This window comes from Palaemon carinicauda, chromosome 12 (assembly GCF_036898095.1).
Source record: "Palaemon carinicauda isolate YSFRI2023 chromosome 12, ASM3689809v2, whole genome shotgun sequence".
NCBI classification, from domain to species: Eukaryota; Metazoa; Arthropoda; class Malacostraca; order Decapoda; family Palaemonidae; genus Palaemon; species Palaemon carinicauda.
In genome coordinates, this window is record NC_090736.1 from 9139107 (window position 1) to 9164875 (window position 25769).

A 25769-nucleotide genomic window follows, 5' to 3' on the forward strand; every position below is an offset into this window, starting at 1 on the left:
GTTTGTAAGTTGAGGATCTTCTGTACTACTAGCCAAGCTACGACCCTGATTCGAAAAGCGGAATGCTACAAGCCTAAGGGCTCCAACAAGGAAAGTAGCCCAGTGACAAAAGGAAATAAGAAAATACTGTTGCAAGTAAACTACATATAAGTAATGAATAAAAATATATAAAATATTTTGGGATCAGTAATAACATTTAGATAAATCAGTCATATATAAACTATAAAATAAGACACGTTCTAATCTTTCATGAAAATATATTCCAGAGAATTGGCCTTATTTCAATTTTTTATGTACAATGGTTGTCAGTATTTTAATCGAGTGTAATTAATTCAGTTATACTGACGAACATTTTCACAGTTTTATAAGCCATTAATTTTCATGCCTTAACTTTTAGTTGTGTAAAGTATATATTTTGCACCTTTGTTTCACCTGCATACAATTGAATGCTCAATACTACATGGTTTTCTTGAAGTTTTATTCCACATGCCATTTGCCGTTTCATTTCTAATGTGGAGAAGGACCAGTTTTACACCTGTGCTGCTCAAGGAACTGAATACTGTACATACTTAGATCTTAGAAAACTGAACTTCTGTGCAGTTGTAGAGTGCTTGGACATTTATGCTATATCGAATTAAGCTTTGTTCCATAACCTAATACAAACCACGCTATTTATATGGGGTATTATTTTGGCGGAGCTGAAATGACGAGCCATTAAATTTTAACGAGGGTTAACTACCCCCTTGCTAGTTAGCGGGGGGTAGGGAAGGGGTAGCTTGCTACCCCTCCCCCCCCCCCCTCACAGACTGTGAATAGCTCAATTCACTTTTGGCTCGGGTGATGATCAGACGTTTCTGCTCTCACCCTCGCTTGACAGCCTTTAATCTGCTTTCTCTTTGATCAGTTTGTGTGTGAAGTTGGCCTCGACTCTATAACAATGCGTACTTGCCCTGGACTTCCTAATCGCCCGTGCGGGACTTTTATGTCCTCTATGGATACGGATCCTCACGCCCTTTGCCCCCTTTGCCGAGGTCAACGGTGTGACTAGGAAAATGTGTGCAGTGAGTGGTCTACCTCCCAGTGGGAGAAGTTCGGCCGTAGGCGCAAGAAGAAGTCCAAGAGAGACCGATCTCCTTCAAAGGTGACTTTGAAGAAGGAGGTCTCTAAGGACTCCCCTTGCACTGCCCAAACCTCCTCCGAAGGTCTCCCTCGTCCGGCTTCACCTGTGAAACTGCCGAGTGAGATCGCAGGCCCTAGTGGTTTTTGCCAACCTCGGGGTGGTGGAGAGGGCGTGGCCTCCCTTAGCGAGGTTGTTCCCTCTCCTCCCCCGGGGAGGATATTTTATATTTTGATGAATTTGACTGTACGGTATCTAACCATGGTTTATTTCAGCTTTGGGCTTCCTTGGGGCTTAAGGGCACTCCCTCCAAGGAAGGCCTGTTTGACTTGTTGCAGCTGGGGGCTGCAGTCAAACAGTCGCCGGTAATTCCGGAGGTTTATCCTTCGGACATTGTCAACGCTGTTTTGACTGTCCCTTCTGACGTGTCAAGTCAAACCCTTTATCCTGCTGCCTCGGATGTTGCGGAAGACTCACCTCTCCCTTCCGCGCAGCCTTCGAAGGGGAAAGTGGGTCCTCCGGTCTCTCTTGCGAGCTCGTCTCCCCCCCGGGGAGCGCGCTTTCAGAGACACCTCTTCGAAGGACTGATGACCCTGACTCCTTACCCAGGGGTCGCATTCGACGTAAGGCATGTAGGCCTCTTCGAGAGAGGGGGCTCCCTTCTCCCTATAAAGGGGTGAAGAGGCGCCTCTTTGGGTCTCCTTCTCCTCCCCCTGCGGAGGAACTACCTCGTCAGGAGAAGGTCATACTGTACCTGCAACATCCCTTGACCTCTCTGCGGATCGTTCACGATCCCCTACTCCTGCCAGATCTTCAGTGCTGCCATCACCTGTAATCCTACAGGCACCGTCCCCTTCGGGGGAAAAGGACTCTGGGGTTAAGTCCCTGGCCCCTGCGCGCTTGCGTGCAGTTGAGCGTAGGTCATCTTCGTCACCTACTCGTCAACGATCTCCTGTTCGCCAGCGCTCTCCAACGCGCCAGCGATCTCCTGTGCGCCAGCGCTCTCCTGCTCGCTAGCACGCCCCTGGGTGCGCTCTTCATCTTGAGGATGATCAACGCTCCCCAACGCGCCAGCGATCTCCTGCTCGCCAGCGCCTTTCTGGGCGCGCTCTTCAGCCTGTGAAGGACCAACACTCCCCAACGCGCCAGTGATCTCCTGCGCGCCAGCGCTCTCCTGGACATCCAGAGAAGGTACAACGCCTTCCAACGCGCCAGCGATCTCCTACTCGCCAGAGCTCCCCTGCTCACCAGCGCTCTTTAGGGCGCCCTCAGCCTGAGAAGCAACAACTTCCTGATGGGCGCACTGCGCACCATCACTCTCCTGCGCGCGCGCAAGCACGCACTAGTGCCTGTGCCTGTTGCACGCCCTGCGCGCCCACGCTCGCCAGCGCCCTCAAGATCTTCTGATTCAGACGCTCGCAAGGGTTCACCTTTGCCTCACTCGTTGGTTCCTGCACTCCCAGTTGCCCCTGCGCGCCCTTCGATTTCTGAGCGCCTCTTAAGTTTGGCGCACACACGCCCACGATCTCCTACAGCTCGCCCTTCACGCCAACACACTGTGGGGCCTGCAGGCTCTAAAGAAGGGGCCTCGCCTTCATGCGCCCCAATCACTGACAGATCTGCGCGCCACCAGTTGAGGGAGACCAAGTCTTCTAGGAGACATCTCTCTCCCTCCCACCATCACCAGCGCTCTCCTAAGAGGTTCTCTGGAACATTCTCCTACGCGTTCATATGCACGCTCTCCTACTTGACCTCGTGCATACCCTCCTGCGCGCCATTCACCTGCGCGCTCCCACGCGCGTTCACCTGCGCACCAATCACCTGCGCGCCATCACGCGCGGTCCTATGGCCGCCATTCTCCTACGCGCGAACGCTCACCCACAGGACGCTCGCCTACGCGTCATCGCGCTACCTTGCCCGCGCGCGAAACTTTTTTCACGAGCTCTCCCGGGCGCGGCATCGTACCCGCCCGTGTGGGTCATACGGATCGCAAGGATCATCAGCAGGACGCTCCTCCTGGGAGGCGTTCCCAGGATTCACCTCCGCGCAAGAGGAGGACAACGGCAGAACAAGAAAGATCGGCAGAGAGGTCTAGGCAATCATCTTTTTCTTTTCAGGAAGGCCCCGTGGTGTCCACTCCTAAGGGTTGCGAGATCCCCTTTTCTCCAGCGGGGATTGCTGACACAGCGTCAGTTACCCGTCTACCATGGTTCCGCCACATGATCAATGCTGTGGTCCAGGCTATTAAGCCTTCCAGCACTGATCAGGGACGGGACCCTGTGACGGGTTCTCCACCGTTGAAGAAAAGGAAAGGAGTGGGCTTCGTGGTGACTCCTCCCCGGGAAAAGCTGGTCTCCAGGAACCCCATCAAGCGGACCCCTTCTCCTTCTCCAACCTCTGCAGCTCCACCCCCTCCTGTAGATGAGTTTATCTCGTCCTCGGGGGATTCCTCTAACTCGGAGAATTCTCCCTTGGCACTAAGGGGAGAATTTTCTCCGGATAGAGGAGGGGTTGCACGGGAGGAGGGTCCTCCTCGGGCGTCTTTGTTGGAGTCCTACTTCCCTCCCAGGAGGGAATCGAAGGACACCAAGACTGTTCCAAAATCTTCATCGAGGATTCGTCGAGAGCCAGCTATACCTGGGGAGGACATCCACGTTTCTCCCCAAGAAGACCTCTTGGGGATGGGAGACTTAGCTGCTAGTCCACCAAGAGGAGAGCACAGCGAGTCAGAACATGCGTTCTGACAGGTCCTTGGATTGATGAGGGAGTTCAACAAAATCAAGGACCCGGAGACAGCCCCTCGCGAGGGGAAAGACACCGTGCTTGACGAGGTCTTTGGTGTCCAGAGGCCCCCCAAGACTAGTGCAGCTTTGCCCTGGTCTAAAGGGGTGAAAGGCACCAGAGACAAGGTCAAAGCTCAACTCTCCGGTCTGGCCTCCTCAGGGCGTTCTTCTGCCGGGTTCAGACTCCTCCCACCTCCTCTAGTCCAACAGAGGAGGTATTTCGAGATTGACGGGGAGTCTTGCATGTATCTTCCACTCCATCATTCCGTGGAAGAACTAGCAAAGGGAACTTCTTTCGAGAAGCTCTCTACCCGGCAGGTGACGTTTGCGGCGTCAGAGATCCAAAACCTGGAAAAAGTCGCGAAGAGTGCCATGCAGGCAACTTCGTGGCTTTATCTCTGGCTTGGGTCTCTGGGCATCCTATTGCGATCCGAGGATCTGTCCAAGGAGAGCAATAGGAAAGCTTTGGAGACCTTTCTCCTCTCGGGCACTCGCTCTATTGAGTTTCTAGCCCACCAGGTCACTAACCTGTGGGCCAACATGATCCTCAAAAGACGCGATTCAGTGTCCGAGAGGTTCCATCCGAAGATCCCCACTGCAGATGTCAGCAGGCTCAGGCACTCCTCTATTTTTGGAGGGGAGTTACTGGAGCCTCGTGACATGGAGCAGTCGGCTGAGAGGTGGAGGAGATCGAACCAGGACTCTCCTCCTAAGGGCCCTGACATCTCGGCCCTATAAACCTCCAGCCCCTCAACAACAACGTCAACAGCAGCCTCGCAAGACACCTAAGCAGGCTCCGGCAGCTAAGACAAGCATGTCTAAGCCGCAGTCCTTTCAGCCGAAAGACAAGAAACGCGGCAAGTCCTCTAAGGGAGGTAGTACTCCTAGAGGAAGGGGCAAAGGTCGCAAGCACTAGGAGTGGCAGTCCACCTGTGGGGGGATGCCTAAAAAGTTGCGTGCAGAAGTGGCAGCAACTCGGGGCCGACCCTTGGACGGTCTCTGTGATCAGTCAAGGGTATCGCGTCCCGTTCACAACATCTCTACCTCCCCTGAAAGCGAATCCAGTGTTGTTGAACTCCTATGCCTTGGGATCGGCAAAGGGGTTGGCCCTCCGGGCAGAAGTCGAGACCATGCTCAAGAAAGATGCTCTCCAGGAGGTCGACGACGGCTCCCCAGGCTTCTTCAGTCAACTCTTTCTTGTAAAGAAGGCGTCTGGAGGCTGGAGACCGGGTCATCGACCTCTCAGCACTAAACAAGTTTGTCGTACAAACTCGTTTCAGTATGGAGACAGCGGACATGGTCAGACTTGCAGTGAGACCACAAGACTTTATGCGCACTCTGGATCTGAAGGACGCGTACTTCCAGATCCCCATCCATCCGTCTTCCAGGAAGTACTTAAGATTCAGCCTAGACGGCAAGACCTACCAGTTCAAGGTGCTGTGTTTCGGTCTCTCCACGGCACCCCAGGTGTTCACCAAGGTGTTCACTCTGATCTCATCGTGGGCTCACAGGAACGGCATCCGTCTCCTTCGTTATCTAGACGACTGGCTAATCCTGGCAGACTCGGAGTCGACCCTTCTGCGACACCGAGACAGGCTTCTGGAAGTTTGCCAAGATCTAGGGATCTTGGTAAATCTCGAGAAGTCCTCTCTGCGCCCTACGAAGAAACTGGTATACCTAGGCATGAAACTAGACACGATTCTCCACAAAGCCTTTCCATCAGACGAAAGGATAGCAAGGCTGAGGAAGGTAGCAGAACCTTTCCTCAGACGAGGAGAGCTTCCAGCCCAACTGTGGTTACGTCTCTTAGGCCATCTATTATCTTTGGTTCGTCTTGTTCCAAACAGCCGCCTCAGGATGAGATCCCTTCAGTGGCGGCTGAAGTCACTTTGGAATCAGGGAAACGATTCTCCGGACTTCCTAGTTCCCATAGGACCTTCGGAACGGGCGGATCTTTGATGGTGGCTGGACGACGAAAACCTACGGAAGGGAGCAGATCTCCTCGTCCTCCCCCCAGATTTGACTCTGTTTACGGACGCGTCAAATCAAGGGTGGGGGCCCACATTCTGAACCAAAGAGCCTCAGGCCTTTGGTCAGGATCGGAAAGGTGCCTCCACATCAACCTGCTAGAATTGAAGGCCGTTTTTCTGGCTCTTCAACAGTTCCAACAAACCCTGGCGGGCCACTCCGTGGTGGTGATGAGCGACAACACCACAGTAGTGGCTTATATCAACAAGCAGGGAGGTACCTTCTCGCAACAGCTATCCCATCTTGCAGTAGAGATTCTGAGATGGTCCGAAACCCGCTCGATCTCACTGTCAGCTCGCTTCATTCCTGGCAAGAGGAATGTCCTCGCCGACAGCCTCAGCAGGGCGACGCAGATAGTGAGTATCGAGTGGTCTTTGGATCCTCAGATAGCCAACAAAGTCCTGACTGTGGGGTTCCCCGACTGTAGACCTGTTTGCGACAGCCTTGAATTTCAGGCTGCCCCTTTACTGCTCTCCAGTCCCGGACCCCAAGGCTCTCTGGCAGGATGCATTTCAACACAGGTGGGACAACATGGACGTTTACGCCTTCCCACCTTTTTGTCTAATGAGAAGGGTGCTCAACAAGGCCAACCTATCGGTCAACCTCTCCATGACTCTCATAGCTCCGCTATGGCATCATGCGGAATGGTTCCCGGATCTTCTGCAACTCGTAACGGAACCCCCAAGAGAACTCCCTCCACGTCACGAGCTACTCAAACAACCACATTGCAACATCTTCCACAAGGCCGTAGCTTCGCTTCGGCTTCACACCTGGAGACTATCCAGCGACTCCTCACGGAGAGAGGTTTTTCTCAACAGGTTGCGGACAGGATGTCTCGACACCTGCGAGAATCCTCTGCCAGCGTCTACCAGGCGAAGTGGAAAGTCTTTTGTGGTTGGTGTCGTGGAAGGGGTATCTCTCCACTCGATGCCACTATTCCAACAATAGCGGAGTTCATTGTATATCTTCGGGAGGAAATGCGCCTTTCGGTCTCGGCGGTGAAAGGCTATCGCTCAGCCTTAAGCTTAGCCTTCAGGCTGAAAGGAGTTGATATTTCCTCTTCGTTGGAACTTTCTCTACTCATACGCAACTACGAGCTTACTTGCCCCCAGTCGGAAGTCAGACCCCCTCCTTGGAACGTGGTTCAAGTGCTCAGGGCTCTGAAAAGAGCTCCCTTTGAACCATTACGCCAGGCGTCTGATCGCCACCTAACGTGGAAGACGGTGTTCCTACTCGCGTTGGCCTCGGCCAAACGAGTAAGTGAACTTCATGGTCTCTCCTACGACGTTGCCCATTCAAGGGGATGGGGGAAGGTAACGTTCAAGTTCGTCCCTGAGTTCATTGCTAAGACTCAAAACCCTGGGGTGTCGGATCCAAGATTCGACTCCTTCAAGGTAACGAGTCTACGTTCTGTAACAAGTGACCCAGACCATCTGTTACTGTGCCCAGTCAGGAGTCTGAGGCGCTACCTCAAAAGAACAGCTGCAGCCCGTCCTCATGTGCAAGCTTTGTTTGTGAGCACAGGGAGGACAAAGAGGAGGGTCACCAAGAATCCATCTCTTCATGGATTCGCAAGGGGATAAGCAGCACCTTGAATCCCGACTCTCCTCCGTCACGTCGTCCCAGAGCTCACGACGTCAGGGGTGTTGCTACTTCCCTGGCCTTCAAGAGAAACTTCTCTGTGACGCAGCTTTTACAAGCTGGGGTCTGGAAACGTCAGACGACGTTCACAGCCCACTACCTGCAGGACGTGACCCACAGGAACTTCGATACGTTTTCTATCGGTCCTGTGGTGGCTGCACAACAGCTGGCCTAACCTCAGGCTCCTTATTGGACAAGTAGCAGAAGGTTGAGGGCATTGTTACCCGGTTTTAGTCTGCGTGAATGAAAGAGTATGTCTGGCCCTTACTTCTTTCTTCATTCTCCCCTCTCTTGGGGATAGCAGCATCCAGGTCTTTGCGCAGCTGACCTCAACCTCTGCAGGTAAACCATGCTTCCTTGTGCTCCTAGTATTAGCCTTAATACTGTCGCGTCCCCCATACCCTGACGAGGTGGTATTGGGAACGTCCTAGCCTAGAGTTCCACATAAAGAACTCCAGGTTAACTCCCTAGGACGAGTCACGTTATTCTCCTTCACACACATCCTAGTAGGCCGCACGATGGTCAAACATGACAACGTGCGAGGGTTAGGGACTCACGTTCCTTGAGTTCTACAACTCGGAATTGGAGTCCCCGGGTAAAGCCGAAGCTAGAAGGCTGGGTACTTTCCGCCCTTCCTAAGGGTAAGTCACCCCTTGTAAATAGCGTGGTTTGTATTAGGTTACGGAACAAAAGACAAATTTCGTAGATAATTTGTATTTTTCCTACCATACAAACCTTAGCTATTTACACAAATGTTACCCGCCAGCCCTGACCCCCAAGTCAAGTCCTACCTTTAAGTGAATTGAGCTATTCACAGTGTGTGAGAGGGGGGAGGGGTAGATAGCTACCCCTTCCCTACCCCCCGCTAACTAGCGAGGGGGTAGTTAACCCTCGTTAAAATTTAATGGCTCGTCATTTCAGCTCCGCCAAAATAATACCCCATGTAAATAGATAAGGTTTGTATGGTAGGAAAAATACAAATTATCTACGAAATTTGTCATATTGTAGAGCAATTTGTTTGTGGTGGAAGAATTATATTGTAAAGATAAGGAGATTATTAAAAAGATTTTTATCCCATGACTATAAAAAGCCCTTCCGAGTGGGGATTTCTTGGGGGTACCTTAATGTGGTGAAAAGGTTTGTGTATTGCCGAGTTTGCATACCCGTAACCCCATGATCAATAAAGCTGTACTAGTCAGGGCCACCCATACTAGGCTGGTTTGCTGTGAGCAATCAGAGAGAAAATCTCCTACCATCACCAATCCACACTGACTGATGTGTTGATTAAAAATGGCCAAATCCCAGGTATGAATTGTCATGGCTTAGGCCTTTGTCCTGCAGTGGACTAAAAATGGCTGCATATGTTATTTTATAGAAAGCAAGTGAACAGTAACAGTTAAGCAGATGACATGTAACCGGTTATATTGTCAGAATCCTTAATTATGTTTTTCACATTATTGAGTAATTTATTAACACAGATTTTATTAGTGTTTTGAAATGATAAGCTATTTTAGTGTGATATTTTTCACCTCATTAGTCTTCATGCCTTAACCTTTTCAAGTACAGTATAAAAATTCAAGGAATACATTATTATTTTGGAATTCTATGGTATTATTATTTTGATCACTTTAAAACAGTTAATAGAAAATTGTATTTTTTTTTTTTTTTTTTTTACAGATGATGGACGTGATAACGGCTATATGAAGAGATTCACACCACCAGTTTCAAATACTTTAAAGGTATTCCAAAGGATGTGAATTCTGTCTAGAAGTTGGATCCTTCACCTTGGAAAGAAGACCCATTTGATGGGTGTTGTTGCTCATCTTGGATTACGGTTACTTCAAACTCGACTACTTTTGGATTACGGTTACTTCAAACTCGACTACTTTTGGATTACGGTTACTTCAAACTCGACTACTGTTGGATTACGGTTACTTCAAACTCGACTACTGTTGGATTACGGTTACTTCAAACTCGACTACTTTTGGATTACGGTTACTTCAAACTCTACTACTTTTTTGTTCCTTGAGAGATCTTTTGTACTGTATTGAAAAACCATTTGAAAGAGAATTTTACACATGAGCTTAAGTAATATGACTCTGTACTGCTGGGTTAGGTCAACAGCTGGGTAACCTAATGAAGGAAGAAAGTAAAACCCTGCTATATGTTAGGCGTAATACACGGAAGTCATAAAAGTGTTATGTATATATTGTCTGCATGAGAAACATTAGGTATTCTTTAGAACTTATAATGAGGAACAGATGTCTTGGTTTAATATGTACATTTCAGGTGACGAGTAAACCTTTTTTTTTTAAATGTTATATTGTACAGTACTGGATATCCATATTTATTTCAAAATATTTATATAAGGAGATGTATAGAAAAACACTTGTATTATCTGCTGAAGATAGATAGTACAGAAAGAAATGTATGAATTTAAGTATACTATCTAGTTATAGGAACTTGAAGGTATTCAATCTCGTAAAAAATTTTCTAATGAATATTGACTTAGATGTCCATAATTGTAGGTATTACCGAAACGTTATTACTATTTCATAAAAGTTTTTCTTGTTGAGATCATCAGTTTTTTAGTAGAAGCGTAAAGTCATAACCTGACTGTTTACATAATTGTATAATAAATGTATAAAAGCCTTCAATTCTCATAGTCTGAGCTCTATATGGGATATTTGAAATCTAATAAAGCTTTATTTTTCAATATTTAACTTAGCCGGTGATTATAATAGCTGCAACTCTGTTGCTCGACAGAAAAACTCTACGGAAAAATTCGGCAGCGATCGCTACACAGGTAGGGGGTGTACTCAACAGCGCCATCTGTCGTTCAGATACCCAGTACTCATTGTAAACAAAGAACTCAATTTTCTCTCTGTCGAGCTATCGACAAGACGCTCTTATTCGCCGTTGCTAAACTAGAGTTTTTTCACAACTAATTGGTGAAGTACTTTATTCTAGTTTTGAGCTTTCGCTATGCAGGTGTTTTATCTTCATCTTAAATCTTGAACTCGTTTTGGATAGATTTAATTATGGTGACAAAGAGAGTATGGACTTTCTTTCACTTTTAAATGGCCGACCCTTCCCTTAGACGGAAGTGTGTTTAGGCCTTTAGTAATTCTTATCACGTTATAGATTTTCCTCTATATATTTTATATCTCTCCGCCTTTATTAGGCCTCTTCGATTAACTTTCCATTTATTATAAACATATAAAAATAAATTTTAATGTTTTGTTTATATACAGTAGACCTTTCCTGAGAGTAGGCGGTCCTAACTTGGAAACCGAAGTTAATCAACGTTGAGCCCTTTATATCGTATTTAGCTTTTAAAGAGCTAAGGATTTAAAACTTTTTAAATGTAATATTTTATGGAAGAATTTCTTTGATAGTCTTCGTACTGTTTTCAAAGATGAACTAACGTTTAGTTTTTTTATGCTACGCAGTTGTTGACGTTCAGGACATTCAACATGCGCTCTATCGTTACGATAGAGAGAGAGTGTATCACGGTTTCACTTTGCAGTAAGAGTAAATTGATTCTGACGTTTTGTTCATTCTTTCTTAGCTTAAATGTTTTAAATTCTAATTTAAAGGAACTTTTTATTGAAAAACCTTTCAGTTTTTTCCTTTAGTCAAATAACATGGTTTTTTTTTGACGAAATATAATTGGGCTCTTCTCTTAGGTGCGAAATCAAGAGAGAAAGAGGGAGAGAGAGATAGAGACGGAGGGAGAGAGAGGAGAGAAAACGTTCCGTTCAAGCGGGTAACGTTGTTCTCGTGTTACTCGCGTCCCTAGTCGCTGTACGGGGAGGAAGGATAAAACGTTTTAGGTTTTTATTCTCGTCCCCAGGCTATGTGCGGTGAGAGATTGAAAACGTAGTTATATGAACTAGTGTTTAGTCTCTTTCCCAACCACTGATTTTTTTATCTTAATATATGTTTTCTGTTTTTTGCTGGTATTAATGAGCTTGCATTATACGACTGATTTCACAATTACTACCTTTTAATGAAGGGTAGAATTGCGTGTTTCAGGTAGAAATAAGTGCAAAACAGAAAATGGAAGTGATAAAGTGATATGCGCAAAGTGTTACAGTGTTGCGTCTGAGGCGCAAAGTGTTACAGTGTTGCGTCCGAGGGTTCGTCTGTTCGTGCCTGTCGTTCACCTAGTCCGGGACATCTTACATGCTCCCAAGCCCAGGGGAGAAGTAATGTCAAACGACTTACGGGTTCGAGAGGCCTTGACCAACGAACAGACGTTTTTCCCTCTATGGTATCGGGTGTATCTTACCAAGATCTCCCCTACCATAAGACGAGAGAGACGTTGTTTCTCCTCGTCATCCGTAGGCTTTTCGCATAAGAAACCTGTCACAAGGTTTCGAAGCCCTTAAGCGAAAGTCAGTCCTTTCAGGACAGGTCCAGCGTCCTGGTTGCAACCATTAGGACAGCTCTGACCCTATGCAGTCATCGGATAACTGCTCGCCGCCTAACAAAAGCGTAACACAGACTCCGAGAGTCTTTTTTTGTAGGCAAAGTGTTGCGGTCACAGACGTTACCCTCGTCTCTTACCACAACCATTTCCGTTGATCCTTAATGGGTTGTATGGCAAGACATGCAGTATATGGTTGCCTCCCTTATGGAAGACTATTCTACCGATTAGTCCGTTGAGTCTAGCCGTTTATCTCATCGATATCCTGGCTTTCAGCCAACCTAACGTTCCTTTGTGCTTACTGTTGACGTTGGCGTAGCTTAGTCACGTCAGTCAGGTTGTTTAGAACCACACTCGATGCGGTCTCGTGTGGTTTTTCAGCCGCATTTGGACGTTAGGCCACTTGCTGATGCTCCTGTGGACGTTCAAGACGTTCACTAACAATCGGAGTTGACTTGTTTTGACGCTGTGCGTCAACCTCCGCATTCTAGAGTCGTTTTGACTGCTCAGTCTAGGCAGTCAAAGCAGTCTCGAGTGGACGCTGTGCGTCCTCACGCACCTGTTGTGGTTGACAGTTCAGTTGTTGACAGTTCACAGACTGTCAAGCAGTTACATGACGTTGCGTTCTGGTCCGCTACTAATGCACCAGTGAGAGACTCAGCTTTTATCGGACAAGGTTCCTGTAGATGAGGAAGTTGCTGTTCTCCCTCCTACTGATATTCCCTTGAGGACTCTGTCAAATGGAGAGGAGCCTAAAGCTGCTTAGCCTCCTATGGACTTTAATTAAATCATGATGATTTTTTTAAGGATCTTCGTCCGGATCTTTTTGTAACTGCTGCTCCTCGTTCGCCTAAACGTCAGAGCTTACACTAGGCCTAGCTACTTCGAAGCGGTTGTTTTTAAGCTAGTGCTCTCTCGCTCTCCTAGAGAGCGTTACGTTGGCTAGGCAACTGGTTTTTCACCAGGAGGAGTTTGGGGGATACAGCCTTTGCTTTCCCTTCTTTTAAACTGGTTTATAGAGCGAGAGTCTGATATGACACGAGAGAAGTTCTCGGCTTGGGAGTTCATGCCTCTGCCCAGATAGACTTCTCAATTCTGGTAGACTCTCCCTGGCGCCTAGCCAGGAGACGCTCCAAGTTGTTTACAGGTCAACTTCACAGCTGTTGTCGAGCCTTTGAAGTTTTGCTGTACTATTATGTCACACATAACAAGGCTTTCAGGGATGGTAAATGGTTCCGCCTCAGTCGCTAACCCCGTCTGTTGCCACACCTGCTCCCGTAGACCCTAAATGGGCTTTGCTGCAAGACATGCAGTCCAAGCTTGCGTCCTTGATAGAGGACTTAAATGCGGAGAAGGTTGCTACCGAACCTTCTGGCCAACAACCTTCCAACCGGTCGGTTGTGCGCCCTGTTGACGCTGAGGTTACCTACTCGCGTCTGCCAGTTGAGGTGGTTCCTCCACCGATGCGACCCAGTGTGGGTTGCCAGCCGCACGTTGACGTTAAGCGACGCTCGGAGGTGGTTGTTGACGTTCAGGACGTTCAACAACCAGCAGAGGTGACTTGTTTTGACGCAGTGCGTCAACCTCAGCAACCCGGTAGGGTGTTGACTGCACAACCCAGACGGTCTAGACCAGGGGTGGCCAACCTTTTGTTTACCATGCACCAATTTTTTTCACTTCTAATTCAGATGCGCCACACAAACTTTAACCCCCTTTCAATCCCTTAACTATGGTGATTTGACATATTTGGCGGTTATACATATGATAATATGAGATATTTATATATATACATATACAAATACATATACATATACATATACATATATATATATATATATATATATATATATATATATATATATATGTGTGTGTGTGTGTGTGTGTGTGTGTGTGTGTGTGTGTATGCGCGCGGGCAGATGTAGCAGCTGTAAAGGGGATGATTTAACATGGATACAAAGTAAACTGTACTTACTTTATTGACTCTGAATTTGCATTGATAATATTCATTAGTTATTCCTAAAAGTACTAATGAAATTATATGAACATAATTAGCAGTTAAAGAAAAGTAATTTCACATGCAGGAAAAATAAGCATAACTATGTTTAATGAGACTTATGACTTTGCTTTGCTTTCACTAAATCTGTAATATTAGGAGTTGAATTAATAACTGAGAGCAACAGACAGTACTTCAGATTTGAATCGGATAGTCGCGACCTCAGTTCTTGATAATCTTCATGGATGAAAATATTTGCTCACATCTTTATGTTGTTACAAAGCGACAGGCATATCTTTGGGTAAATTTTCTGAATTCTGGAAAATGTTCACCGGTTAATAATCGCCAAAAATTAAGCATTTCAGATGCTCTTGGGAGTGAGGGAAGTTCAATAAATTTACTCTTCAGCACTGAATTTGATTTTAGATCAATAAGTTCCATCTGTATATTACTAGGCATCTTCAGAATGTTATGTTCTGTAAGTGGAAATGGCTTTATAAATGCAAGCATTCAATCTTCTTCAGCAAAATCACTAAACCGACTATCAAAAGCCTCTCGTAGTAATATGATTATTTCAATGTATTTTGTAAAGTTGGTATATGATGAAGGTATTATATATGTTTAAACTCTAACACATATATAGAAATGGTGTATTTTGAATAATTAAAAGAAAAAAATGCAGGACATAGCAGATGAATCCCTTTAAATAATTTTTTAATTTTTTCTAAAAATCAGTATTATTTTTGGTATTTTTTTTTTATGAGCTGGCTTTGTTTTTTTTTTTGTTTTTTTAAATTATCTCGGGTATAGTGCGCCACTTGTAATCGTGCAATGCGCCACTGTTGGCGCATGCGCCATAGGTTGGCCACCCCTGGTCTAGACAGTCTCGGGTTGACGCTGTGCTTCCTCGCGCACCCATGGTTGTTGACAGTTCACAGACTGTGCAGCAGTTCCATGATATTGCGTCCGGCTCCGTCACGCATCCACCAGTGCGACCGGATTCAGCGAGCCAGCCGTTGCCCACTCCGTTGCCGTTTCCTCATCAGTTTCGGATGAGGAACCCTCTGATGAGGACGTTGCTGAACAACAAGATGATCAGCCCCCAGCCCTGCTATCCATCCAGAAGATGCTGAAGAAGGAACGCTGCTCAGTCAGGCTGTGGATGAGTCTGGTAGGGACGCTGTCATCCATGGAACAATTTGTGTCACTAGGAAGACTACACCTCCGTCCTCTTCAATACCATCTAGCTTTTCACTGGAAAAAGGACAAGACGCTAGAAGCGGTCTCGATCCCAGTTTCCGAAAAGATAAAGTCTTGTCTGACTTGGTGAAAGGACAATATCAACCTAAGAGAGGGTCTTCCCCTGGCTGTTCAGACTCCCAACCACGTTCTCTTCTCGGACGCATCGGACGTAGGCTGGGGTGCGACATTAGACGGTCGGGAATGCTTGGGAATATGGAACTCGAGTCAAAGGACAATGCATTTCAACTGCAAGGAGCTACTGGCAGTACGTCTGGCCTGGAAAAGCTTCAGGTCTCTCCTTCAAGGCAAAGTGGTGGAGGTGAACTCGGACAACACCACGGCTTTGGCGTACATCTCCAAGCAAGGAGGGACCTACTCTCTGACGTTGTACGAGATAGCAAGGGACCTCCTCACCTGGTCAAAAGGTCTAAACATATCACTAGTAACGAGGTTCATCCAAGGCAACTTGAATGTCATGGCAGATTGTCTCAGTCGGAAGGGACAAATAATTCCAACAGAATGGACCCTCCACAAGGATGTATGCAAGAGACTTTGGGCCACCTGGGGCCAGCCAACCATAGATCTCTTCGCAACCTCGATGACCAAGAGGCTCCCAATATTTTGCTCACCAATCCCGGACCCAGCAGCAGTTCATATAGATGCCTTTCTCCTAGATTGGTCACATCTGGATCTTTACGCATTCCCACCATTCAAGATTGTCAACAAGGTACTGCAGAAGTTCGCCTCTCACGAAGGGACAAGGTTGACGCTAGTTGCTCCCCTCTGGCCCGCGAGAGAATGGTTCACCGAGGTACTTCGATGGCTAGTAGACGTTCCCAGAACACTTCCCCTAAGGGTGGACCTTCTACGTCAGCCACACGTAAAGAAGGTACACCAAGGCCTCCACGCTCTTCGTCTGACTGCCTTCAGACTATCGAAAGACTCTCGAGAGCTAGAGGCTTTTCGAAGGAGGCAGCCAGAGCGATTGCTAGAGCAAGGAGAACATCCACCCTTAGAGTCTACCAATCGAAGTGGGAAATCTTCCGAAACTGGTGCAAGTCAGTATCCGTATCCTCGACCAGTACCTCTGTAACTCAAATAGCTGACTTCCTCTTATATCTGAGGAAAGAACGATCTCTTTCAGCTCCCACTATCAAGGGTTACAGAAGCATGTTGGCATCAGTCTTCCATCACAGAGGCTTAGATCTTTCCAACAATAAAGATCTACAGGACCTCCTTAAGTCTTTTGAGACCACGAAGGAGCGTCGTTTGGTTACACCTGGTTGGAATTTAGACGTGGTACTAAGATTCCTTATGTCAGACAGGTTCGAGCCGCTACAATCAGCCTCCCTGAAAGATCTCACCTTAAAGACTCTTTTCCTGGTATGCTTAGCCACAGCTAAAAGAGTCAGTGAGATTCATGCCTTCAGCAAGAACATCGGATTCTCATCTGAAACGGCTACATGTTCTCTACAACTTGGTTTTCTAGCCAAAAACGAGCTGCCTTCTCGACCTTGGCCAAAATCGTTCAATATTCCAAACTTATCGTATGGTTGGAAATGAACTAGAAAGAGTCTTATGTCCTGTAAGAGCTCTTAAGTTCTATTTAAAACGAACTAAACCTTTACGAGGCCCGTCTGAAGCTTTATGGTGTTCAGTTAAGAAACCATCTTTGCCTTTGTCAAAGAATGCTTTATCCTATTTTATCAGACTGTTAATACGAGAAGCTCATTCCCATCTGAATGAGGAAGACCAAGCTTTGCTGAAGGTAAGGACACACGAAGTTAGAGCTGTCGCAACTTCCGTGGCCTTTAAACAAAATAGATCTCTGCGAAGTATAATCGACGCAACCTATTGGAGAAGCAAGTCAGTGTTCGCGTCTTTTTATCTTAAGGATGTCCAGTCTCTTTACGAGAACTACTACACCCTGGGACCATTCGTAGCAGCGAGTGCAGTAGTGGGTGAGGGCTCAACCACTACATTCCCCTAATTCCATAACCTTTTTAATCTTTCTCTTGAAATGTTTTTTATTGTTGTTTTTGGGTTGTCCGGAAGGCTAAGAAGCCTTTCGCATCCTGGTTGATTTGGCGGGTGGTCAAATTCTTTTCTTGAGAAGCGCCTAGATTAGAGGTTTTGATGAGGTCCTTTAGTATGGGTTGCAACCCTTAATACTTCAGCTCCTAGGAGTCGCTCAGCATCCTATGAGGATCGCGAGGCTCAGTAAGGAAGACGTACTTAAAAAGGCAGAGTAATTGTTCAAGTCGACTTCCTTACCAGGTACTTATTTATTTTATGTTTGTTATTTTGAATAACTGCTAAAATGAAATACAAAATACTTAGCTCATAATAATGTAAACATGTAATGCTGGTCTCTACCCACCGCCCTGGGTGTGAATCAGCTTATATGATCACCGGCTAAGTTTAATATTGAAAAATGTTATTTTTATTAGTAAAATAAATTTTTGAATATACTTACCCGGTGATCATATATTAAAGGACCCTCCCTTCCTCCCCAATAGAGACCCAGTGGACCGAGGAGAAAATTGGTTCTGTGTTTACTTGGAGTACTTGAGTACCTGCTCGACAGATGGCGCTGTTGATGTACACCCCCTACTTGTATAGCGATCGCTGGCGTATTTTGTCCCTAGGTTTTTCTGTCGGGCAGCAGAGCTGACAGCTTATATCATCACCGGGTAAGTATATTCAAAAATTTATTTTACTAATAAAAATAACATTTTTTTAATTTATTTGTATCTATCTCCACAGGTCACATGATTTATGAATCTAGGCTTAGTTACTGATGAAGAATTAGTCTCATGAGGTATATTCAGCACAAAGCACCTATAGTTCCATGTGATTTATTAAGTAGATATCCTGGCATTCTGTTCCTCAGGTGTATCAAAATTTTATGCAATATTTAGGGCTTGATAGGTATTTTTATAATATTGTTAATATGCAGAATACATTTAGGCTTTGCTGAAATGTCCCGTTTAAAAATGTTCCTGTTTTTTTTCTTTTTGGAATTAACTCAGTCTTAGAGGGAAGCCTTTTTTATCTAAAAAGAAGATACTGTAAAGTGATTTTTGGGTCCCACTCAATTAATTTTGTAGCAGATATATAACTTTTCAGTCTCTAGCTCGTTGATAAATGAATTTTGTATCCATATTCACATTTTGTATGAAAGGATAAAGGTTTATCCCATTTTTCTAAGTTACTTTTAAATGTATTCTGCCTGTTAATAATTCTATTAGGGTTTGATACTGTACATATACTGCAGAAGTGGCAAAATCTCGTTCAAAGATAATGAAACGATAACGCGTAATCAGACAATAGAATTTCTTCAGGTAGAAATCTTGTTAAGCAAGTTTATACATATCTTATTACACAACAGAAATTTTATTCGGTAATAGCTTGGAAGTCATTCCGAGTCGTATGTTATGTGACAATTTGTAAGTACAGTTACTAGATTTTGGGGATATTTGTTTTATTCTCTGGTTTTTAATCTAGCCTCACAGATTGCCAGAATCAGGACAATTCAGAGTACTGTACTGCAGTTGTCCAGTACCTTTCCTGAAGAGACCAAGATTGCTACTGTCATAGAAACCTAGTAACTTTTCTTCTAAGAGTTCCCTCATTTATAGAACCAAAATGGCTTTCAAGTTTTTTTCAGGATTAGTTCATAGGGAAAGAGGTTTGAACAATGTTAGATGAATTGCTGGCAGTTTCTCATGAATGGAGAATCTATTTATGACAACTATCAGAAATCCTTGACAGGTCGACATTTTCTAAGTTCTGTACGTCTTCCTGGAATGAAAACATATTCATGCTTATTTCCCAAGCAGAAAGGAGGATTCTTTAATACAGATTAGTTTCTATATCTGTATGATTGCACAGATGTGTAGAATTAAAGAGATCTTCATTATTTGATTTTTAAGCTATACATAATTGTATCCCACATCTGAAGTAGTGTGATGAACAACAAACATGTTAGTGATGTAGAATATTATTTTGCCCTCCAGCCTGATTAAGTGTTGATGTACGCATTTAGTAACGTTATGGAATTCACATATCCTAAAAACCTAACTTCCATAATGAGACCTTAGTTTCATCTTTAGAAGTTTTTTGAAGAGGACTTACTAGATTTTTAAAAATTTCATCATAGAAGTATCTCATGCTTGAAATTTATATCCTTTAATTATGGTATTTTATTCCCAGAGGATAAATTATCTTCAAAGGTGATTTATTGAACAGAATTGTGAACAGTTTACGGTTTCTATACACCGCATTACACTTCACAGTATTTGTGTTCAGTAATAACTTTAGATGGTTCATTTACAATTGTCCCACCTTGTGTGGGACACAGGCTCTTGCACTGACAGCCCATAAATCTTGGGATACATTTAATGAGTTGTGTGGCATTGGTAATTTGTGAGTACAGTTTTCCAGAGTTTTTTTTACATTGACATTACAATGTTTTTTTCTCTGGTTTTTAATCTGACCTCACAAATTGCCAATGCCACACAATTCCTTAAAGTCAGAGTACTGTAAACTTTTCCAGTACAGTACCTTTCTTGCTGGAATCCAGTTGATATTCAGGAAGGCTTTGCAGACCTTTTACAATTCATTCATAAAGAGAATGGCTGCAATAATATTAGATTGTCAACAGTGGCTCATATTACGAACATGAATGAAGATTCTAGGTATGACAGTATCATAGATTCTTTACAAGTCAAAAAGAGATCTCTGTGCTGTAGTTCTGTATGTTTTCCCAGAGTGACAATACTGTACATTCTCTCTGGCTGGCCCAAGTAGAAAGTACAGTACAGGATTATTCCAAAGGTAGTGATTTCTATATCCACAAATGTATGTATACAGTACCTCTATAAATGGTGGTACTGTAGATGTGAAATAGATGAAGACCTCTATTATTGGATTTCTTAGCTTAGATTTAAAGTTTCATCCATTTGAAACAATGTACATCTTTTTATACTACTGTCATGAACTAGATTGTTAGTTTCTCCTTTCAGCCTATCGACACAAGTATTGTTGTTTCCGTTGTACTACTATCATGAACTAGATTGTTATTTTCTCCTGTCATCTTTTCAATCAGCCTATCAAGACAATCATCGTCATTTCCGTTTTAACATTTCTCTTGAAGACATACTATCAGTAAACAGTTACATCGCATTAAATCATTATGTAAAGAAAGGTCCTCTTGTTCCACTTTTACACGATCTTAAGTTTCTGCAACAAGATCTCCGTAGTCGATGTTTATATTACTCATAGCACTCGTCCCTTACAGTAACCGCCCCCTCATGTAGCTAGAACATTCCCACTTTTGTATTCTTACAACTGATACATAAAGTATTGCTGTAAACAGAGGAATTAGAATTTGCACTTCGAGAAGAGAGTAGCTTCTATTGAAGTTGTGTTTTTATATTGAAACTAAACTTTTGTCTTGCCTAAAGAATTTTACCAAGAGGATCTACTAACATTTTTTAAAGGGTTACACTTTTAACTGTCTATCCTTTTAGTTTCATATCCCTGGAGAATGAATAACTTCAAAGAATATTCATGTAAGAGAATTGTGAGCCTTTCATTACTTAAAAATTTGTGGCCTGAATGCAAAACCCAGGCAGTATAGCAAGACCACTATTCAACCCTTGCCCCCCATGAGCATCCTGACCCTGTTCAACTTTAGCTATTGAAAAGAAAAATTTTCCAGGAACTCTTAGTTTTGTTTAGGTTTTGTCAGGGAAACACTTGTGATTTCAAAAGAATATAAAGGCTCTTTTGTCGCAGGTAATCAGTTGAGATTCTGAGTCATCGGCATGAGAGCAAGACTTTCCTCTAATAAGACTATCATCGCTTGAAGTCAGTTTTGACATTAATACTGAAACTAAACATTTAAATTATTTGTGTTTTTGTAAATCACTCTGAAGTCTTTTAAAGATTTTCACATCAATTATGTCCTTACAACATGTATTGAAGCATGTTTGCTGTACCAGCCAAACTCAGTTGGGTCCCTCGTCAGGCTGGGAGGAGCGTAGAGAGGAAAGGTCCCCCTTTTTTCATTTGTTTGATGTCGGCTACCCCCCCCCCCCCCCCGAAATTGGGGGAAATGCCTTGGTATATAGACAGATGTTTGCTGTTAAATTCTTAAAGAAATATACAGTACAGTAAAGGGAGATGTTGGTCAACACTCATTGCATACTGACTTGGAGGTATAATACTTATGTTATGTATTATGATTACTTTTGATTGTTCCTGCAATAGTGGAAAGGTTAACTGCTCAACAAATTGTAAACAACATGATATTTAGGGCTTCTTTCTATCATGCCGAGGTCTGTTTTTAGCTGGACCTCATGGCTTCAGCATATTTCATAAGTTGTTTACTTATGGACTAACTTACTTTGATTATATATAGGTGATCAAAGATAACCAAAAATTTATACCATCTTAGAAGTACTACATAACAGCCTTGTAGTGGTCCCTACTTTGGAATAGCTTGGTAGATTTGGTTCTTACGAGCCAGTTCTATTTGTTGGTTAAATCCTGCTGTACAATAGGAAAGATCCTCGTTTATTTCCCTCTTACATTAAGAATGAATGATAGCCAGAGTAGTGCAAAGAAGTATAGAAAGTCTATTAGAAGTACAGAAACTTTTGTTTGAAAATGATATACAGTAATCTTGAATTTTGAATGCTGTATATATGTTACCTCTCGCTCAGTGTTCTCTCTCTTTCTATGGATTGAAATGGTGTTTATTTAACACACAAATGATGGAGCAAATGCTTTGATTAGTGGAGAAGGCACACTTTCTATTAAAGGCAAGGTTTGGTGTAAGTAGATTGCTGCACTTTGCAACCTACAATAGGCAACAACTTGAATCTCAGTTTCTCTGCTTAATCCAGTGATAAAGTATCAGTTTAGATAAGGTTTGTATTCATGAAACAATAAAATGTATCAGAATTTTCTGTTGTTCAAGATAGTAAATTTGTTCTTAGTTTTATGTATGATTATATTTGTTATTTTATATTACCCTATGACAGAAACCGGTTTAATCTCCAAATAAACCAATATTTATGTATACAAATGTTTGTTAGCATTTTTAAATTTGGTACAAGAACTATACTTTTTTATGCTTTTAATGTTCACTTGAATTCAAAATTGTGGTTATTTATATAACAATGTAAATATTATTAGCAGACATTTTTATAAATTTATGACCTCGGCCACTCCTGCAGTATAGTACAACTTAGTTGATTTAGTTTATGCTTTGTTTTTGTTGAAAAGGATGTATAATTTCATACTGACTGTGATGTAATACTGTTAAAGAGAACTTTAGTTTTTAGATAACTGTGTAAAACTTCTTTTGACATAAGTCTGGTATTTTATTGTTTCAAAAGTAGACCTGTTCAAGGTGTTGTTGCTAATGGGATAAGTTTTATTTTATCTTGAATTTAAAGATTTTATTATGCAGCATTAGGTCAATTATTTGATGTCTTTGCAAGTATTTTGTTTGCGTTTAAGTTTGAACTTCCTAAGCGAACAATTGCTACAGGTGATTTGTTCCTACGCTGTATACAAAACCTTACAGTTTTTATAACAGAAGAAATCAGCGCTAGCTGGTATGCAGCTAAAAAAACCTTATAATGAGGTGTAAGCAACTGCCAGGTTGTTAATCAGTGGTATTGGGAAGAAGCACCCCGCCCTCCCCTGTTCACTCATACTTTTCCAGCTTTGATCTCAGCTGAGGTGAAAGACAGACGTCTCCTTTCTCGTTAACTGACTTTTGCTAAACATTGAAAACTTTCCCTTATGTCATTTCAGGTGTGTCTATGCTTGAGGGTGCAGCATGCACATTTGCCTAGGCAAGGCAGCCCACTCCGGTTGCATGTTCATGTCCCAGAGGACACAGACCCCACCGTCTTTGTCTTGCCTGCAGAGGACACTCCTACACACAACCTTTCCTTTGCCCAGAATTTAGGGAGCGGCCATCCTCCCAGTAGGAACAGTATGGCAGGAGGAGAAAGAAGTTGAAAATGGATTCTTCGCCTTTAGGGTCTTCCTGGAAGTGGAAGAAGTCCCGACTTCTCTCCCTTACCCTGGGTACCTTCATATGTGACTCCTCTAGATCAGTTTCCTCTGAGGAACTGTCGAGGGTGAGTGATGGCTTGTTGACTCTCGGTCAAGCTGCTGCTCAGTCTTTTTCCTCCCTCCCATTGGGATGTGGAAGGAACAGCCCACCCATGGGGATACCTTGTCTCAAGATACCTTACATCTTCTGTGGCTGTCCTTAGGACTCTTGGGTCCACCCTCCAAGGACAGTTTACTGGAGGTATTGGTGATGGATGCACAACAGGAGGGGATTTCCACTCCTGCTAGGGTTGGATCGTGTACAAGTGGTCGGCGATGTCCCTCTCAGGTGTAGGTCGAGTCAAAATCTGTATTCTTACAGGTTCTTGCATGTATGCGCTTAGTTAATGGACTCGTGGAGGGCCTGTTCTAAACACAGCGATTGATGTCCATTGCCGCTCTACAGGTGCCTCTAGGCAACAGTTGGAGTTACCATGGTCTAGATTGGCAGCCGGGTTCATTGCTAAGGCTGACTCGCAGATTTGTGCGAGAAAATACTTATTCTGTGAGAGAGAATAAGTATTATGAGATCTTGATTGATCATCAATCTCCCCGGCCATTAGACCAGGCAGTGTCAACCTTGTCTCAAGGTCTGTCTTTGGAAAGACTAACCTCACGACCAGTGATGTTCTCGTCTACCTTACACGTAGAAGTCCAGACCATGGTATAGAAGGATACTCTCCAGGAGGTCCTCAACGGGTCCCCAGGCTTCTTCATTCGACTTTCTCACAGAGAAGGCATTTGGAGGCTGGAGACCATTCATAAGCCTCTCAGCCTTGAACAAGTATGTTCTCCAAACTCCCTTCAAGATGGGGACCACAGCCACGGTCAGGTAGGAAGTCAGACCGAGGGACTTCATGATCACATTCGATCTGAAAGATGCCTACTTCCAGATCCCAAGATGACCAGATCCTAAGATTCATTTCTTACAGAAAAGTATACCAGTTCCAAATGTTGTGTTTAGGTCTGTCCACAGCTCCTCAGGTGTTCACCAAGGTGATCACTCTGGTCTTGGCATGGGCTCATGCCACCGCCATTCTTTGTGTCCACTACCTGAATGATTGGCTAGTTTTGCCGGACTCAGTGGAGAGCCTTCTCTGTGACCGAGCCATGCTTCTTGAGTTTTGTCGCAATCTTGTGGTCATGGTGAACTTAGAGAAGTCCTCCCAGGAACTTTGGCATTTATAAAGGAAGGAGGAGAGACTGTTGGGAAGAACTCAGATGAAGGTGGAGAGAAGAGTTACTGGAATATCGCTACTGGAAAGGAAGAGAGTCCAGATATAAGAAGAATGTGTAGTATGTATAATTTAAAGGAGCAAGACAGAGTTTGGTATGCCTGGGTATGAAAATAGACACCATAAAAAGGAAAGTCTTCCCATCGCATCAGAGTCGAAAGACTCAAGGAAGTGGCACGCAAGTTTGTGGCCTGTTCTTTGCCACAAGCTCACCTGTGGCAACTGCTGCTGGGACACCTGGCTTTGTTAGAATGCCTCGTCCCCAACAGCCATCTTCGTATGTAGTCCCTTCAGTGGCAATTGAAGACCTTTTGGTCTCAAAACAGGGACCAGAGCTAAAGGAATACCCGAGTTGGTGGGTCTCAGGCTTGAATCTTCTCAAAGGGGTAGATCTTTCTCTTCCCTCCCCTGAATTGATGCTTTTCATGGGTGCATCAAAAGAGGGGTGGGAGCTCACCTGTTGTACCATATAGTCTCTGAGCTATGGTCTGAGTTAGACCAACAATGCCACATAGACCTCCGGGAGTCAAGGGCAAGCTTCTTTGCCCTTCAACATTTCCAACAACTCTTTTCAGGGTACTCTGTAATGTTGTTGAATGAAAACACAGTCATAGTAGCACATCTAAACAAACAAGGAGGTACTATTTCATGGCAACTTTGCCAGCTGGCTGTCGAAATACTGTGATGGACCGAGGACAACTCAGTATCCCTCTCAGCCAGGTTCATACTTGGCAAAAAGAATGTCTTGGCAGACAAACTAGACCGACTGGCTCAGATTGTAGCTTCCGAATGGTCTTTGGATCATCGTACAGCAGACAAACTTTTGACTTTTTGGGATTTGCTGATAATAGACCTGTTAGCAGTGTCCCTGAACCGAAGTTCCCAGTGTACTGCTCTCCAGTACCGGACCTGCAGGCGATCTTCCAAGACACCATTCGACATCTAATGGATCACCTGGATATTTATGCGTTCCTTCTGTTCTGCCTGCTGAGGAGAGTCCTCAACAAGATGAGCTTTAAGATCAACCTATCTATGACATTAATGGTTTCCTGACCTTCTGATAGAAGTACCAAGAGAGCTTCCCTTGCTACCAGACCTCATATACCAACCCCATGACCAGATTTACCATCGGGCTCTGGCATCCCTACATTTTCATAAC

General features: G+C 44.2%; 1 long non-coding RNA gene across 1 annotated transcript in view; it reads left to right on the forward strand.

Moving 5' to 3' along the window:
- Positions 1–10287, forward strand: part of LOC137650506 (uncharacterized) — a 50877-nt gene extending 40590 nt beyond the window's left edge. The window contains exon 3 of the long non-coding RNA XR_011045971.1: positions 9247–10287. This is a non-coding gene — a long non-coding RNA (uncharacterized lncRNA). The remainder of the gene's footprint in view (positions 1–9246) is intronic.
- Positions 10288–25769: the final 15482 nt, after the last annotated feature.